This window comes from Arachis hypogaea, chromosome 14, assembly GCF_003086295.3.
Source record: "Arachis hypogaea cultivar Tifrunner chromosome 14, arahy.Tifrunner.gnm2.J5K5, whole genome shotgun sequence".
Taxonomy (NCBI): Eukaryota; Viridiplantae; Streptophyta; class Magnoliopsida; order Fabales; family Fabaceae; genus Arachis; species Arachis hypogaea.
The window spans coordinates 64596508-64612597 of NC_092049.1; the positions used below are offsets into that span (position 1 = coordinate 64596508).

Genomic DNA, 16090 nt, shown 5'->3' on the forward strand with positions numbered 1-16090 from the left:
GGTTTTTCATAAAAACTATGGTTTCAGTTTAGTTTTTTATTTAAAAAAACTGGTTTATTTAAAATAGTTTCAGTTCAGTTTCAATTCAATTCAGTGAAACCAGTTTTTTTGCACACCCCTACCTATGGTTGTTTGAGCCTACCTCTTGCTTATTCTTTACTTCCAACCTAGGCCACTTAATTGAGGAACACATGCTATTTCTTTTGATTTTTGTGGTTACCATTTTACTCGATCGATGTGTGTGTTCTAAACCGTGCACACTTAGAATACACACATTGCCTTTTATCATACCACACACATTTTACTTTTCCTTAATTCGTGCTTATTTCTTTTACACAGCATCCCGAGCCCCAATGCCCACCAGTTGAAGGTGGAGCCTCATAGTTCTTCACTTCGGATTGAGTGCATGCACGGAGGACGGTGCAACATTTAAGTGTGGGGGGAATCCGCAATTTTGGGGAGTAAAGTTCTCGTCCTAAACACTTTGCACTATTTTCTAGTTTTGGTAGTCATGTTCTTTTGTGAATACTTGATTAGTATTTCATTGCATTGCATTTTGTTTAATTTGCTTATATATATATATATATATATATATATATATATCTTTGCTTGTTTCTAGTTTATTGTAGTAAATATTTGCATGCTGCCTAGTATAGGAAATAAGTTTGGTAAAACAACAAAGGAATTTTTAAGAAATCCCTTTTAGGGCATGGTGCACGAATCCCCACACTTTCGTACAGCTGTACCAGCAAGTGCACCGGGTCATCCAAGTAATACCTAAGCGAGTCAAGGTCGATCCCACGAGGATTGTTGGCTTGAAGTAAGCTATGATTATCTTGCAGGTCTTAGTCAAGCAGATCAAAAGGTTGATTATGTTTGAATGTAGTTTGATTGTGAATTTTTTAATGGAATCGGTAAAAGAAATATGAGAGAAGGGTATAAAGTATTTTATCAAAGAAATTAGTAAAAGGGTTATAATTAAGGATTGGAGTTGCTTTGCCTTTCTGAATTAACTCCGATATTACTACTTTCTTTGCTTGTGAGTGATTTCCTCAATGACAGGCTTTTGAGCAGCTGCCAATACTCCTCCAGATCTAAACCCCAGGTTTAGTGCGGATCCATTCTGATTGAGGGTGATGCTCGTACAGTTCATTCTCCTTAATGATCCTACTCAAAATGCCATAGACAAGGTTGGATCTTCTGGATCAGAAAGTGATGCACCTTGGGTTCTAGCCTCTACCATAGAGACCCTAGTCTCTCCGTAAATTGGCTGAACTAATGTCTCGAGAAGTCCCCAACAAAGTCGTGGATTATCCGTCTAAGAGATGTATATTCAAGCTGGTGGTTCATCATTGTTTGATGAAAGACGCACTCTGAACCCATGTAGAATGTGATAACCTTATGCCAGTTCAACGCATTCATATTGATAAAGAACGAATATACATCTTAGAACTAATCAAACACGGATCGAAGAGAAACAGTAATACTTTTATTAATTCATAGGACTCAGCAGGGCTCCTCCCCTCAACTTAGGAGGTTTAGAAACTCATACTGAAGGTAAAATACAATAGAAAACGAAAATAATGCTGAATGATGATGAAAAGTGTCAAAGAAGGTCTGAATTACATAAACATAATCCCTTAAAAACTAAACAAATGACTAGTAAGGGTAAAACAGTCTATCTAGTGCTAAAATTCACTTCTGGGCCCACTTGGTGATTGTTTGGGCTGAGTTTTGATGAGATCCACGTGCTATGAGGTCTCTGGGTGTGGAACACTAGCTAGGAGGTCCTCTCTGGGCGTTTGGATGCTGGACTCTGCTCTGTGGGTGCTGGACGCCTGGAAGGGGGAAGGTAGCTGGCGTTGGATACCAGTTTTGGGCCTTCTAATCTGAAGCAAAGTATAGACTATTATATATTGCTGGAAATTTCAAGAAGTCAGCTTTCTATAGCTGTTACAAGTGCTCTATTTGGACTTCTGTAGCTCCAAAAAAGCTCTTCCAAATACAAGGAGGTCAGATCCGGGCAACATCTGCAGTACTTTCTATGTTTCTGAATCAGACGTTTGCTCCAGCTCCTTAAAAAAAACTTAATAAAAACTAAACAAAACATACTAAAGAGACAGAAGTCCAGAGGTCAATTTTCATATAGTTTTTAGTATGTTTTGTTTAGTTTTTATTAAGTTTTTATTAAGGAGCTGGAGCAAAAGTCTGATTCAGAGACAGAGAAAGCACTGCAGATGCTGTCCAGATCTGACCTACCTGTATTAGGAAGAGCTTTTCTAGAGCTACAGGAGTCCAAATGGAGTGCTCTTGATGACTATGGAAAGCTGACTTCTAGAGCTTTCCAGTAATATTTAATAGTCTATACTTTGCTTCGGATTAGAAGGTCCAAAACTGGCATTCAACGCCAGCCATCTAACCAGTTCTGGCATCCAGGGCCAGAAAGGGATTCCAAGCTGGAGTCCAACGCCCAAAAAGGTGCCAAAACTGGAGTTCAACACCCAATGAAGCCTAAGCACGTTGATTTCATCAAAACTCAGCCCAAACACTCACAAAGTGGGCCCCATAAGTGGATTTTAGCACTAAATAGACTGTTTTACACTTACTAGTCATCTCTTTAGTATTTAAGGGATTATGTTTATGTAATTCGAATAATCTGAAAGACACTATTTTCGAGTTTTACATTGTTTTTACTTTCAGTATGAGTTTCTAAACCTCCTAGAGTGAGGGGAGGAGCCCTGCTGTGTCCTATGAATTAATAAAAGTATTTCTGTTTCTTCTTCTATTAGTGTTTGATCTATCTTTAAGATGTATATCCCGATCTTTATCGTGGTGAGCAGGATGATCTGACAAATTAGCTTTGTTCATCACATTAAGACGAACGTGCTTGACAAACACCCGCGTCTACTTGGGTTCGTGTGAATACTTGGCCAGAAAGCACGAACTAATAGCTATGTTTATACATCTCTCAGATAGTTAATCCACGATTTCATTGGGGACTTCTCGAGACACCAATTCAGCCGATCTCCGGGGAAATTAGGGTCTACATGGTATAGGCTAGAATCCATAGAAGCAGCGTTCTCTGATCCGGAAGATTCGACCTTGTCTGTGGCGCTTTGAGTATGATTGCCAAGAAAATGACTTGCTAGAGCTTCACCCTCCGTCAGATTGAATGACCACAGGCAATGGCGTTTGACCTATAGCAGAGGAGATCAATGACCACGGGCAATGGCTTTGATCACCTACAGCCTGTCATAGAAGAAGATCATTTACAAGTACGGAAGACAGTAATACCAGAGTTCATTCAGAAAGACAAAGCAACTCTGACTCTCAACTCTATTCCTATCCCTGAAAACACTTGTTTTACAAATACAAATTATGAATAGTTTCCTCTAATTCAAAGACCTTCTGATTCTGCCTGACTAAGACCTGCAAGACAACCATTGCTTGCTTCAAGCCACAATCCTCATGGGATCGACCCTGACTCGCTCAGGTATTACTTGGACGACCCAGTGCACTTGCTGGTACTGCTGCTGTACGAACAATGTGGGGTTTGCGTACACGCGCATCAAGTTTTAGGTGCCATTGCCATGGATTATTGTGTTTAGACAAACTGCGAGATTATTTTACTCCTTAGATCAGGTAAGTTTATTTTACATTATTTTAATTGAGTCTTTAATTTTTGTTTTCTTCTTCTTCATTTTTTCGAAAAAAATTAAAACCTTTTCAAAAATATTTTTCTTTTCTTTGTTCAATTTTTGTTCTTGGTATTGAGTCTTCAATGTTTTTGTTTCCTATTTTTCAATTCCAAAAATTTTAAAACTTTTTCCTACTCTTTTTTAAACTATTTGTCTTTTCTCTGTTAAAGTCTTTGTTTATGTTCTTGTTGAGTCTTTGATTTTTGCAAGAGTATAACTTTCATTAAAGTCTTTTATTTTTATTTTCTTCTTCTTCAAAATTTTCAAAAATTTCAAAAATCTTTTTCAGAAAATATTTTTATTTTCTTTGTTTGAACTTTGTTCTTGTTTTGAGTCTTTTGTTTTTGTTCTTGTTGTGTTTTTCGATTTTTATGAGTCCTTCTTTCTAAAATTTTTTCAAAAATTATTTTTCTTTGGTTTAATCTTGTGTCAAGTCTTTAATTTTAGTGTTTTCTTGTGTTTTCCTTTGTGTTTTTCAAAAATTGTGTTTTAGTTTTCTAAAAATTTTAAGTTTAGTGTTCTTGTTTTGTTCTTGTGTTCTTTGAGTTTTTAATTTTGTTCATTGTGTTCTTGTGAGTCTTCAAGGTGTTCTTGAGTCTTGTATGTATTTTGATCTTAAAATTTTTAAGTTTGGCGTCCCTTGGTGTTTTCCTCCAAAAATTTTCGAAAAACAAGGGTGCTAGATCTAAAAATTTTAAGTCTTGTGTCTTTTTTGTATTTTTCTCTTTTATCATAAAATTCAAAAAAAAATTATATCTTTTCTAACTTGTTTTCAACCATAATTTTCGAAAATCATAAATAAAATTCAGATTTTCAATTTCAAAATTTTATCTTATCATATCTTAGTTGTCAAGTTTTCAAAAATCAATTTTTTTTTTCAAAAATAAAATCATATCTTTTTCAAAAATCTTATCTTTTTCAAAACTTATCATATCTTTTTCAAAATATAAAAGTCTTATTTTATCTTTTTCAAAATTCAAATTTTTAAATCATATCTTTTTCAAAATCAAATTTCAAAATCTTATCTTTTTCTAATTTCAAATTTTTTTAATTTTTATTTTTATCTTTTCTTAATTAATATCTTATTTTATCTCTCTTCTTTTTCAAAACCTCCTAACTAACTCTTCTCACTACAACATTTTTAGCCTAAAGTAACCCTTATTCGAAGCAACATTTAATAAAAGTTGCTTTAAATAGAAAAATACAACATTTTTTAAGAGTTGCCTTTGAGTAAGGCAAAGATAACAAACTATTTGGCCACCCACAAAATTGTTGTCTTTGATATTTAAAGCAACACTTCAAAAATATTACAATATAAAACATTTAAGATGACGATTTTAAATAAAAATACAACATTTTATAAGGGTTATCAAAAAAATTGAATAAATAACTTTTACAAAAAGTTTCCTAAAATCATTCAAAGCTAAAAATTTTAGAGAAAAACTTTTCATTATATTCCCCCCAATAATTATTTTCCAATCAAATAACTTAGAAAAAAAAAAGACCTTTAGTTTCCTTCAGATCATTTCTACTATTGCTTCAGTTCATCACTACCACCCCGTACCCACCGTAAGTCCTAACTTTTGAAATCAACCCAAACGGCAACACAAATGGCAGCAAGTCTCGTTCACGTACGACATCTGGTCTCGTTCGCAGTGCTGTCCACCCGAACCGGCGACGGCGTTGTGCTCCCTTTCATAGGCGTCGGCGCGTTGCTCTCTTCCAGGGGCGTCAGCACGGTGTTCTCCTTTGCGGTCATCTTCTCCATGCACGCTTCTCTACGCACGCTGCTCAACAGCTTCTCCTCCTCCTGTCTCGACTCTACGTACGCAGTCACCTTCGAGAAACCCCTTTCCTTCTTCCTCTTCTTCCCCTGTCTCGCCACCTCCTCATCGCAACTGGCACTGGCACCGGAGCAGGCAACTGGCACCGGCACCAGAGTAGGAAACTCACATCATCACTCTCTCTGATCAACACTTTTGCCGTCGTAGCTCACCAAGTAATTTGTTTTTGTCTTGTACTCTCTGTTTTACCTATTCGATTTTCTCTTCCGTTTAATTCACTTCTTCAATCAATTCCAACTAGTGTCTCTGTAGTGGTTCCCATTGGAAAAAAATTAATATGGATTGGATCTTTGTACTTGCAAATTAGGAGAAGCTGTAATTCTCCAAGATGCTTATTTTAAATAATAGATAGAAAACTGTAGAAGCATGATTCCCATGGATTCAAAGGGTTTTGTAGGCAAAAGTAGTGTCCGGCAAGTACGGTAGGGGAAAACAAAAGAAGGTGAGATGAGCCCATGATTATTATTGGTGTGGTCTGATAATCACTACTAATTTCAACTGATTATTGCTATCTTTATATGTTGTTAATTAACAGCTACAGCACACAAGCTCAAGCCAGGCAAGTTTTTGATGATAGATATGATGATGCATCATCCAAGCCTATAAATTGAACTCTTATTGATTCATCAACTTGAGTTTATTAATTTTTCCTCCCTTTAAGTAATGGTTAATTCTAAGAAACATGTAATATTCTAGTAGGTATAGATAAACTAGAAGCTAATCTATTAATTAGTAGTGCTCTTTAATTAGTATTTCCTTTTCTTCCATCTTCTTGTTTCTTTTTAATTACATGTCATAAAAAAATATTAGTTATTAATTATTAGAGTAAAATTCGGGTTCTAATTTAATTTTTTGTTGTGGACTACTGATGATAATTATTCTTGGAAAATATTCTTCTTTAATTTGTAGCTATGCAGTGTTTGTTTCCTTTGATCTTTATATAAAGACTGTATTTATTAGAAGCTAATTAAGATGCATGCTAATTAAGCTACTACTCTCTACAGAAATGCTAAAATATATGTATTCAGTTCATCATTTGTTTTGGTTTTAATCATGACATGGATTGGTGTTGCACATTTGTATTTGTGTTTGTATGTGAAATAATGGAGGCAGTAATTAACTATAGTTTTAGTATGTTTTAGAACCATTTATAGTGTCTGATTTGAAGCACTTTCTCTGCTTCTCTCTATCTCATGTCTTAAAAGTGGTTTTAAAAGTAGATTTTTTGTTAAAAGATCTGGTTTGGAAATTGGATTTTTCAAAACTAGTTTTAAAACTGGATTTTTGGTTGAAAAAGTTGGTTTTAAAACTGGATTTTCAAAAACTGGTTTTAAAATTGGATTTTTGGTTAAAAAATCTAGTTTTAAAACTGGATTTAAAAAAAAAAACTGAAATTAAATACTCATATAGTTTTTTTTGTTGAAACACATGGGTACTTCTATTAGTCAATAGAACGACTTATATCACTCTTTTTTTAGTGGACAAAGCCCTGTAAGTGCTTACTTTTGCTTAGAAATTTATGTTTTCACAAAAACATGGTCAGGGATTTACTTTGATTGTTCTGTTTGCCACTTTGATTGAGTTAAATTGTTTATAAAGAATAATGTAAATTTGATACGTTACTCTGTTATAGAGAAAGATTGCTTTAAAGGAGTTTAAGGAACATTGGTGGACATTCTAGAACTTGAAGATTGTAATTTGTTGAGCCATGTCTCCGTAAGTTTTTTATCTTGCTTGTACTTGCAGGTTTTCATATTTATATTATGACCTTTGTGCAGTTTTTTTTTCATGTTGAATGTCTTTTGATATTTAGTCTACTTTAAGATAAACAATATAATTGAATTCGATTAGCAGTTTTGAACTTGATTTGCTGAACATTTTATGATATAGAATTTGGCAATTTTCGTTATGTTTCACTACTTGATTTGCTCTTCATTTTGCTATTTTATGTGAAGAATTTGGTAATTTTTGTTATGTTTCACTACTTGATTTGCTCCTCATTTTGCTGTTTTATGTGATATAGAATTTGGCAATTTTTGTTATGCTTCACTACTTGATTTGCTCCTCATTTTGCTGTTTTATGTCTGTTTAATATTTTTATACAGCAACATAATGGGAAATGGAGCAACTTCAAAGAGGAAAAGGCTAGTAAAAAAATATCAAGCTCATCCAAAAGTTAACGAACTTGAAATGAAGGAAGTATCTTTTACTGCGAAACTAGTCCAAAATTTTATATCCAAAGGTGATAAAGGAAGTAATCAAGCCAAAATAGCACATCCTAAGAGAAAATTTTCAGAAATTGGAATCAAATAAAGTAGGAAAAATCCATGGAAGGGAGAACTAAGACACTTGTGGAGAATGTTATGAACCGGTCTTTAAGGTCTTCCCATAACCAAGTGCGGAGTAATGTTTAACTAGAAGAGCAACCAATATCTAACAAGATGAAGAGCAAGGTAAAGTGTCCAGCAATAGCTCTTGATGCATTTTTGCATACAGAAGGAGTACAAGTGGAGAGAGAAGAGGAAGCGGATTTTGAGTTAATTGGTGAGGATCCTGGAGCTATTGAAAAAGAACCAGCTAACTTAACCTAAAAAAATAACCTAAAAGGTCCAACAATGACTCTTGATGATTTTTTGGGTGAGCAAGGAATTCATTTAGAAAGAAAAGAGGAGCATATTGAAGTTTCAATTACTGCGGATGCTAGATCTAGGCCATTCCCGAATGATGGAGGAAATTTTCATATCCCCCATGAGGAAGATTATCTTGGTGAACATGAAAATGATAATTTTGATGTGGATGGAGACCAAGTTATGGAAGATGCTCATGTAGAAGGTGATGTCCTTTTGTTTTTTACTATTTGTTTTACATTTTCTGATTATCATTATTTGTTTTACAAATCCATATTTGATTCACGGCTTCCCTTTCTATATGAATAGTAACATGTGCATATACTTGTTTAATTTGGAAAGACTTCTATATGATTCACGGTTGTCCCTTTCTATATGAATAGTGGCTATTTTTTTTAATTTGTATTATTTCTCAATTTTTTAATTTAGATACTCCAAAGGTTAAAAAGACTAGTGGAAAAACAAGATGCCTAAAGATTTATGCAAGAACTTGGGAAGAAAGGGAGGAAGTGACTTTTGATTGTGGAGCAGCCGTGGGGCCAACTCCTCAGAAAGTGAAAGATTAAACCAATTTTATTAGAACAATGGGATGGAATAGTGATTTTATTACCTTGATGTACACTAATTGGAAAGCTGTGCCTAAGCAAATCAAAAAGCGCATATGGAAAATATAATAATGTAAGCTCTATTTATTTTTATTTTTATGTTTATGCCATATGTTTATAATATTTTTATTCATATGATATGATGAAATCAATGTGTTTGTAGTCAAAGTTCATTCTTCCAAAATTCTCAAAGCTATGGATGATGACTGGTGTTCAAGGAGCATGGAAGCGATACAAGACAAGAATCAAGAAGAAACACTTTGAACCATATTCTGGAAATATTGAAGATATGTTGGTGAATCGTCCTTTGGAAATTCCAGAAGTACAATTTCGGAAACTAATTGCATATTGGAGTATTCCAACTGTCAAAGTGAGCTTGAGGATTTCAATTTATTATTATTTGATATGATCAAGTATAACTCTTTCAATTTTTTCTTTGTTTTTCATCATTGTTTATGTTTAACATAGGCCATGTGTGTGTAAATTCTGAAAATCGCCAGAAGCAACAATGGAGGCATAAAATGGGGCCAATCAATTTTGCAAGAGTACGTGTTGATTTGGTAAGATCATGTTTGAGTTAAAATTATCTACTCGTGATTTTTACCTAATTTTTGTATATTATAACTTCATAATTGTTATCTTGATATGTAATGTGAGAAAAAAGAGAACAAGGAGGAACCAAATCAAGCTGAAATGTTTGTTGCAACTCGGAATGGACTGAAAGGGAAACGACTTTATGTAGAAACACAAGCTATTATTGTAAGTTAGTCTATAATTTTCTTGTTTTAATTGCTATTTTTTGGCTGTCATGGTTGTTGTTTTAGTTGCTATTTTATGGCTGTTTTATGGTTGCCATGGTTGCTGTTTTATTTGCTACTTTATGGCTATATTGTGGCTGTCATGGTTGCTATTTTGTGGCTGTATTGTGGCTGTCATGGTTGCTATTTTAGTTGCTATTTTATGGCTATTTTATGGCTATTTTGGATTGCTGCTCCTATTTGTTATCAATAGGTTGTTAGATAATTATAAGATATTCATATTTATGTCACCTACAATTAGAAATGTATAGGATACATGTTTAAAATAATTTCTAAAAAGTTACCGTGTATTGGTTTGGCTTTCTGCATATTAGATGTTTCAAATTAATTTTAAAAAGATATAACAATGAATAAAATTGCTAGTGTGAATTAGATTATAAGGCTCATAATAATCTATGACACGTGATTATCTAGATGATAGAATGACTAATATAATTATGATTTTATTTTTTTAGGAGAACCAATTTAAGGCTCTAATCTTTTTATGATTAAATTAATCATTCTTTCATTGAAATTTTAGCACTAAAAATATGCTTATCATTATTTGTGTGTATAGGATAAACTTGATGATCTCGAAGAAGCTGGAGAAACTCCTACTAATGTATTTCAAAAAGTGTTTGGTAAAGAGAATCCAGGAAGAGTTCGATGTTTTGGAAGAACTCTTACAAAAACTTAAGAAAAATAAAGAAATAGATGAAATCAAAAAACAAAGTGAAGAGAAGGTAACAGCTTTAAAAACTGAATTAGACGACCATAAGCAACGGCTGCAGGGATTAGAAGATATGGTGAAACTTATATTACAAAAAAACTTCTCCTGGTATGAATGTTGATGAAGCGCTTTTTGATGAGCGGATAATTTATATGTTTTTTGGCATTGTTTTTAGTATGTTTTTAGTAGGATCTAGCTACTTTTAGGGATGTTTTCATTAGTTTTTATGTTAAATTCACATTTCTGGACTTTACTATGAGTTTGTGTGTTTTTCTGTGATTTCAGGTATTTTCTGGCTGAAATTGAGGGACTTGAGCAAAAATCAGATTCAGAGGTTGAAGAAGGACTGCTGATGCTGTTGGATTCTGACCTCCCTGCACTCAAAATAGATTTTCTGGAGCTACAGATCTCGAAATGGCACGCTTCTAATTGCGTTGGAAAGCAGACATCCAGGGATTTCCAGCAATGTATAATAGTCCATACTTTGCCCAAGTTTAGATGATGCAAACTGGCGTTCAACGCCAGCTCTCTGCCCAATTCTGACGTCTAGCGCCAGAAACAAGTTGGAAAGTGGAGTTCAACGCCCAAACTGGCACCAAAACTGGCGTTCAACTCCAGGAATGACCTCTACACGTGTAACACTCAAGCTCAGACCAAGCACACACCAAGTGGGCCCCGGAAGTGGATTTATGCATCAATTACTTACTTCTGTAAACCCTTGTAGCTAGTTTATTATAAATAGGACTTTTTACTATTGTACTAGACATCTTTGAATCTTTGGAATCATCTTTGAATGCATGGTTCTTAGATCAGAGGGGCTGGCCATTCGGCCATGCCTGGACCTTTCACTTATGTATTTTTAACAGTAGAGTTTCTACACTCCATAGATTAAGGTGTGGAGCTCTGCTGTTCCTCAAAGATTAATGCAAAGTACTACTGTTTTCTTTTCAATTCAACTTATTCCGCTTCTAAGATATTCATTCGCACTTCAACCTGAATGTGATGAACGTGACAATCATCATCATTCCCCATGAACGCGTGCCTGACAACCACTTCCGTTCTACTTTCGATTGAATGAGTGTCTCTTAGATCTCTTAATCAGAATCTTCGTAGTATAAGCTAGATTGATGGCGGCATTCAAGAGAATCCGGAAAGTCTAAACCTTGTCTGTGGTATTCCGAGTAGGATTCAATGATTGAATGACTGTGATGAGCTTCAAACTCGCGATTGCTGGTTGTAGTGACAGACGCAAAAGGATAGTAAATCCTATTCCAGCATGATCAAGAACCGACAGATGAATAGCCGTGCCGTGACAGGGTGCGTTGACCATTTTCACTGAGAGGATAGGATGTAACCATTGACAAGGGTGATGCCTCCAGACGATTAGCCGTGCCGTGACAGGGCATTTGGATCATTTTTCCGAGAGAAGACCGAAAGTAGCCATTGACAATGGTGATGCATTACATAAAGCTTGCCATGGAAAGGAGTAAGACTGATTGGATGAAGACAGCAGGAAAGCAGAGGTTCAGAGGAACGAAAGCATCTCTATGCGCTTATCTGAAATTCTCAGCAATGATTTACATAAGTATTTCTATCCCTATTTTATTAATTATTTTCAAAAACCCCATTACTATTTTATATCCGCCTAACTGAGATTTACAAGGTGACCATAGCTTGCTTCATACCAACAATCTCCGTGGGATTCGACCCTTACTCACGTAAGGTATTACTTGGACGACCCAGTGTACTTGCTGGTTAGTTGTGCGAAGTTGTGAACCATGGTATTGGCATCATGTTTTTGGCGCCATTACCAGGGAAAGAAAGAGCGATGAATTTTACATAATCAAAGTGTAATCACAATTTCTGCGCACCAAGTTTTTGGCGCCGTTGCCGGGGATTGTTCGAGTTTGGACAACTAACGGTTCATCTTGTTGCTCAGATTAGGTAATTTTCTTTTTATTTTATTTTCAAAAAATTTTTCAAAAATCTTTCAAAAATTTCTCATCAGTTTTCGAAAAAAAATAAAAATGTTTTCAAAAATATATTTTTCTTCAGAATTTTTAAGAATGAATTCTAGTGTTTCATGAAGCATGTTGAAGCCTGGCTGGCTGTAAGCTATGTCTAATTTTTTGGACTGGGGTTTCAACTTGCCATCACAAATGAAGAGATTCTCACACACTTAGTTGCTCTATAAAAAAAAAAAAAACTATCAATATCTTCTAAAGCTTGGCTGGCTATTAAGCCATGCCTGACCCTTTGATTGGAGCTTTAGACTAAAGAGCATAAGATTCCTGGAATTCATATTAAAAATTTTGGAATCCTTATTTTTCTTTTTTTAAAAATGATTTTCGAAAAAATTAAAAGAAAATACAAAAAAAATCACAAAATCATAAAAATAAAAAATATTTCATGTTTCTTGTTTGAGTCTTGAGTCATGTCATAAGTTTGGTGTCAATTGCATGTTCATCTTGCATTTTTCGAAAAAAATCATGCATTCATAGTGTTCTTCATGATCTTCAAGTTGTTCTTGGTAAGTCTTCTTGTTTGATCTTGATGTTTTCTTGTTTTGCATCTTTTCTTGTTTTTCATGTGCATGTTTGCATTCATAGTGTCTGAGCATTAAAAATTTCTAAGTTTGGTGTCTTGCATGTTTTGTTTGCATTAAAAATTTTTCAAAAATATGTTCTTGATGTTCATCATGATCTTCAAAGTGTTGTTGGTGTTCATCTTGACAGTCATAGCATTCTTGCATGCATTCATTGTTTTGATCTAAAAATTTCATGCATTGCATAATTTTCATGTTTTTCCCTCTCATCATAAAAATTCAAAAAAAATAAAAAAAATATCTTCTCCTTTTTCTTCTCATAAATTCGAAAATTTGGATTGACTTTTTCAAAAAAATTTTTAAAAAATCTAGTTATTTTTATGAGTCAAATCAAATTTTCAATTTAAAATTCTCATCTTTTTCAAAATCTTTTTCAAAAATCAAATCTTTTTCATTCTTCTTAGTTATTTTCGAAAATTATAAAAATATTTTTCAAAAATCTTTTTCTTAATTTTACATCATATTTTCGAAAATAACAATAACAATTAATGTTTTGATTCAAAAATTTCAAGTTTGTTACTTGCTTGTTAAGAAAGATTCAAACTTTGAGTTCTAGAATCATATCTTGTGATTTCTTGTGAATCAAGTCATTAATTGTGATTTTAAAAATCAAATCTTTTTTTAAACTAATTTAAATCATATCTTTTCAAAAATATCTTCTTATCTTATCTTTTTCAAAATTTGATTTTAAAATATCCTTTCTAACTTCTTATCTGCTCATCTTTTCAAAATTGATTTTCAAATTGGTTTCAACTAACTAACTAACTTTTTGTTTGTTTCTCATCTTTTTCAAAACTACCTAACTAACTCCCTCTCTCTCTCTAATTTTCGAAAATATATTCCCTCTTTTTCAAAAATTTCTTTTTTATTAACTAATTATTTCAATTTTTGATTTTAATTTTCAAAAATTACTAACCTCTTTCAAAAACTATTTTCGAAAAATTTACTAACCTTTTTCAAAAATTATTTTCGAAAATCCTCTCCCTCTCTCATCTTATTCTATTTATTTATTCATCTACTAATATCTCTTCCTCACATCACTCACCAAATTCGAACCCCCTCTTCTATCTGTGTTCGAATTTTTTCTCTTCTTTTCTTCTTCTACTAACAATAAGGAACCCCTTTACTGTGACATAGAGGATTCCTCTTCTTTTCTTTTTCTCTTCTCTTTCTTATGAGCAGGGACAAAGAAAAAGGCATTCTTGTTGAAGCTGATCCAGAACCTGAAAGGACTCTGAAGAGAAAACTAAGAGAAGCTAAATTACAACAATCCAGAGACAACCTTATTGAAAATTTCGAACAAGTAAAGGAGATGGCAGCCGAACCCAACAACAATAATGCAAGGAGAATGCTTGGTGACTTTACTGCACCTAATTCCAAGTTACATGGAAGAAGCATCTCCATTCCTGCCATTCGAGCAAACAATTTTGAGCTGAAACCTCAATTAGTTTCTCTAATGCAGCAGAACTACAAGTTTCATGGACTTCCATCTGAAGATCCTTTTCAGTTCTTAACTGAATTCTTGCAGATATGTGATACTGTTAAGACTAATGGAGTAGATCCTGAAGTCTACAGGCTCATGCTTTTCCCTTTTGCTGTAAGAGACAGAGCTAGAATATGGTTGGACTCTCAACCTAAAGATAGCCTGAACTCTTGGGATAAGCTGGTCAAGGCTTTCTTAGCCAAGTTCTTTCCTCCTCAAAAGCTGAGTAAGATTAGAGTGGATGTTCAGACCTTCAGACAGAAAGAAGGTGAATCCCTCTATGAAGCTTGGGAGAGATACAAAGGACTGACCAAAAAGTGTCCTTCTGACATGCTTTCAGAATGGACCATCCTGGATATATTCTATGATGGTTTATCTGAGCTATCAAAGATGTCATTAGATACTTCTGCAGGTGGATCCATTCACCTAAAGAAAACGCCTGCAGAAGCTCAAGAACTCATTGACATGGTTGCTAATAACCAGTTCATGTACACTTCTGAGAGGAATCCTGTGAGTAATGGGATGCCTATGAAGAAGGGAGTTCTTGAAATTGATACTCTGAATGCCATATTGGCTCAGAATAAAATATTGACTCAGCAAGTCAATATGATTTTTCAGAGTCTGAATGGAATGCAAGCTGCATCCAACAGTACTCAAGAGGCATCTTCTGAAGAAGAAGCCTATGATCCTGAAAACCCTGCAATAGCAGAGGTAAATTACTTAGGTGAACCTTATGGAAACACATATAATCCATCGAGTAAACACCCAACTCGGTCCCTGTCCATTACTAATAAGGACAACGCGATCCCTCACTAAAAAACTAACCCACGCCGGTCCCTGTCTATGCAAAAAATCACTCATCGCGCCCCCTCCCGTTTATCCCCCGTCCATAGTTGACGGAAAAAGCTGATGTGTCACTTACCGGCGCTGATCTGGCAGTTAGGCCAAAGTTAAGTGCCAAGGTGGATAAGTGAAAATGGACAAGGGTCGATTTGTCCCCCTGTCACATTAAAAAACGGCGTCGTTACTAGGTTAATAAGAAGCAAACGTCTCCTTCATCATTTCATTTCCCAACCTCTGCACAAAGTATTCGTAGTCTAAAGAAGAAACCCTAGGGGACCATGGTTGGAAGTGGAGAACGTTGTGCATCCTCCAACCTGCGAGCTGGTGATAGTTGGAGTTATAGCATGAACTCTAATGAGAGTATTGTAGGTAGAAGGAAGAAGAGATGGGTCTCCCCAAAATGCTATTGCGGGTCTGATGCTGTTCTGTTCATGTCTGGGACCAAAAGTAATCCGAATAGGTTATTCTTACGGTGCCCTAAATTCAAGGTATGTTCATGTAAAATTTTGTGTTGAATGTACAAAAATTATATATTTAGTTCCAGGTCTGTTCATGGTTTTAACCTTTTTGTATCTGTCTATATGTAGACTGCAGAAGGATGTTGCTCATTTTTTTTTATGGCTAGATGATTATGTCTCTTCCTTTAATGAGCATTTTTCGAAGACAACATCAAAAGGGGTATTGCAGAAGAACCAGCAGCGATTTGAAGGCCTTAGTAATGTGGTGGATGACAAAGTGGAAGAGTTAGAAATGAGGTTGATTGAATTAGAAAATCAATTGGGAAAGAGCAGGAAAAAAATGGGTGAAAGTAGATGCTTGGGGTTAGGTTGTAGTATTTTTGCATTTTTAATTGGAGTT

General features: G+C 34.5%; 1 non-coding gene across 1 annotated transcript; it reads right to left on the reverse strand.

Annotated features, from left to right (window-relative positions):
• Positions 1-14617: 14617 nt before the first annotated feature.
• LOC112745059 (small nucleolar RNA R71) lies at positions 14618-14724 on the reverse strand. The gene has a single exon (XR_003173006.1). It is a non-coding gene; the product is annotated as a small nucleolar RNA R71 (small nucleolar RNA).
• Positions 14725-16090: the final 1366 nt, after the last annotated feature.